The sequence below is a fragment of the Durio zibethinus genome, unplaced genomic scaffold (assembly GCF_047325235.1).
Source record: "Durio zibethinus cultivar Kanyao isolate XHJ-2024 unplaced genomic scaffold, ASM4732523v1 HiC_scaffold_3, whole genome shotgun sequence".
Classification (NCBI taxonomy): Eukaryota; Viridiplantae; Streptophyta; class Magnoliopsida; order Malvales; family Malvaceae; genus Durio; species Durio zibethinus.
In genome coordinates this window covers 4,743,237-4,745,736 of record NW_028323044.1, presented here as the reverse complement: position 1 = coordinate 4,745,736, position 2,500 = coordinate 4,743,237, and positions in this window count along the sequence as shown.

The window sequence follows — 2,500 nt, the reverse complement described above, 5'->3', positions numbered from 1 at the left end:
ATCATGTGCCATTGATGGTCGAGGCCTTGGCCGAAGTTCGATTTTGAGCCACGGTGCCCATGCTTGGCTCCAGCATGTGCTGGTGCCGCATTTTTTTCACTCGGGACAGCATCACCGGAGCATCGCCGGAGCATCGCCGGAGTACCGCCGGAGAACCTGACCGGCGGCATTGGGGTTCCGGCGATTGGGAGGGGGGCCGGGGGGGTGTGCGCACATGATGTGCGATGGGTGCTGGTACTTGGCCTTGTGTTGGCCCCCTATCCCTCATCAAACCTCTGAGAATTCACACCCCCTTAAAGAGCATTTGAGATTTTACAGGTTTGCTACCAGTAGCCGTTAAAGTGTCTGAAATGGGGACACTTTTTTCAAACGGTCACAAAATCTTTTCTACTTCGAGTTTTTAGCTGAATTTTTTTGTGCATGCCAACAAAAATAGAAGGATCATGCCTACAAAATTTGGGGCCAAAAATCCTTATAAAAAAATTTTAAAAAATCCCGAACCGCAAAAAGTTTCGAAAATCGTGAAAAATAGAAAACGAGTCATCTTCCAACGAAACTTCACGTGAAGGCTTAGGGGACCATGGTATGAATTTACAAGCCATAAAAATGGCATTGGCACGGCAGAAATTTGAAGATGTGCCTAAACCCACCAGGGCCCAGCGTGTGCCGATGGTGCTCGAGGCAACCGCCCGCACCAGGGCCCAGCGTGTGCCGATGGTGCTCGAGGCAAGCGCCCGCACCAGGGCCCAGCGTGTGCCGATGGTGGTCGAGGCAACCGCCTGCACCAGGGCCGATAGTGTGCCGATGGTGCTCGAGGCAACCTGTCGCACCAGGGCCCAGCGTGTGCCGATGGTGATCGAGGCAACCTGCCGCACCAGGGCCCAGCGTGTGCCGATGGTGGTCGAGGCAAGCGCCCGCACCAGCGCCCAGCGTGTGCCGATGGTGCTCGAGGCAACCGACCGCACCAGGGCCCAACGTGTGCCGATGGTGCTCGAGGCAACCTGCCGCACCAAGGCCCAGCGTGTGCCGATGGTGCTCGAGGCAACCTGCCGCACCAGGGCCCAGCGTGTGCCGATGGTGCTCGAGGCAAGCGCCCGCACCAGGGCCCAGCGTGTGCCGATGGTGGTCGAGGCAAGCGCCCGCACCAGGGCCCAGCGTGTGCCGATGGTGGTCGAGGCAACCGCCCGCACCAGGGCCCAGCGTGTGCCGATGGTGCTCGAGGCAACCTGCCGCACCAGGGCCGAGCGTGTGCCGATGGTGGTCGAGGCAAGCGCCCGCACCAGGGCCCAGCGTGTGCCGATGGTGGTCGAGGCAACCTGCCGCACCAGGGCCCAGCGTGTGCCGATGGTGCTCGAGGCAACCGACCGCACCAGGGCCGAGCGTGTGCCGATGCTGGTCGAGGCAAGCGCCCGCACCAGGGCCCAGCGTGTGCCGATGGTGCTCGAGGCAACCGCCCGCACCAGGGCCCAGCGTGTGCCGATGGTGGTCGAGGCAACCTGCCGCACCAGGGCCCAGCGTGTGCCGATGGTGCTCGAGGCAACCGACCGCACCAGGGCGGAGCGTGTGCCGATGGTGGTCGAGGCAAGCGCCCGCACCAGGGCCCAGCGTGTGCCGATGGTGCTCGAGGCTGCCGATGGTGGTCGAGGCAACCTGCCGCACCAGGGCCCAGCGTGTGCCGATGGTGCTCGAGGCAACCGACCGCACCAGGGCCGAGCGTGTGCCGATGGTGCTCGAGGCAAGCTGCCGCACCAGGGCCCAGCGTGTGCCGATGGTGGTCGAGGCAACCGCCCGCACCAGGGCCGAGCGTGTGCCGATGGTGATCGAGGCAACCGACCGCACCAGGGCCCAGCGTGTGCCGATGGTGCTCGAGGCAACCTGCCGCACCAGGGCCCAGCGTGTGCCGATGGTGGTCGAGGCAACCTGCCGCACCAGGGCCCAGCGTGTGCCGATGGTGCTGGGGGCAACCGCCCGCACCAGGGCCCAGCGTGTGCCGATGGTGATCGAGGCAAGCGCCCGCACCAGGGCCCAGCGTGTGCCGATGGTGGTCGAGGCAAGCGCCCGCACCAGTGCCCAGCGTGTGCCGATGGTGGTCGAGGCAAGCGCCCGCACCAGGGCCCAGCTTTTGCCGATGGTGATCGAGGCAACCGGCCGCTCCAGGGCCCAGCGTGTGCCGATGGTTATCGGGGCAACCGGCCGCACCAGGGCCCAGGGTCTGCGGATGGTGCTCGAGGCAACCGCCCGCACCAAGGCTCAGCATGTGCCGCTGGTGATCGAGGCAACAACCCACACCAGGGCCCAGCTTGTGCCGATGGCGGTCGAGGCAAGTGCCCGTACCGAAGGGCAGCCTATGCCGATGATGGTCGATGCATGTGCCATCACCATGCGTCATCATGTGCCATTGATGGTCGAGGCCTTGGCCGAAGTTCGATTTTGAGCCACGGTGCCCATGCTTGGCTCCAGCATGTGCTGGTGCCGCATTTTTTTCACTCGGGACAGCATC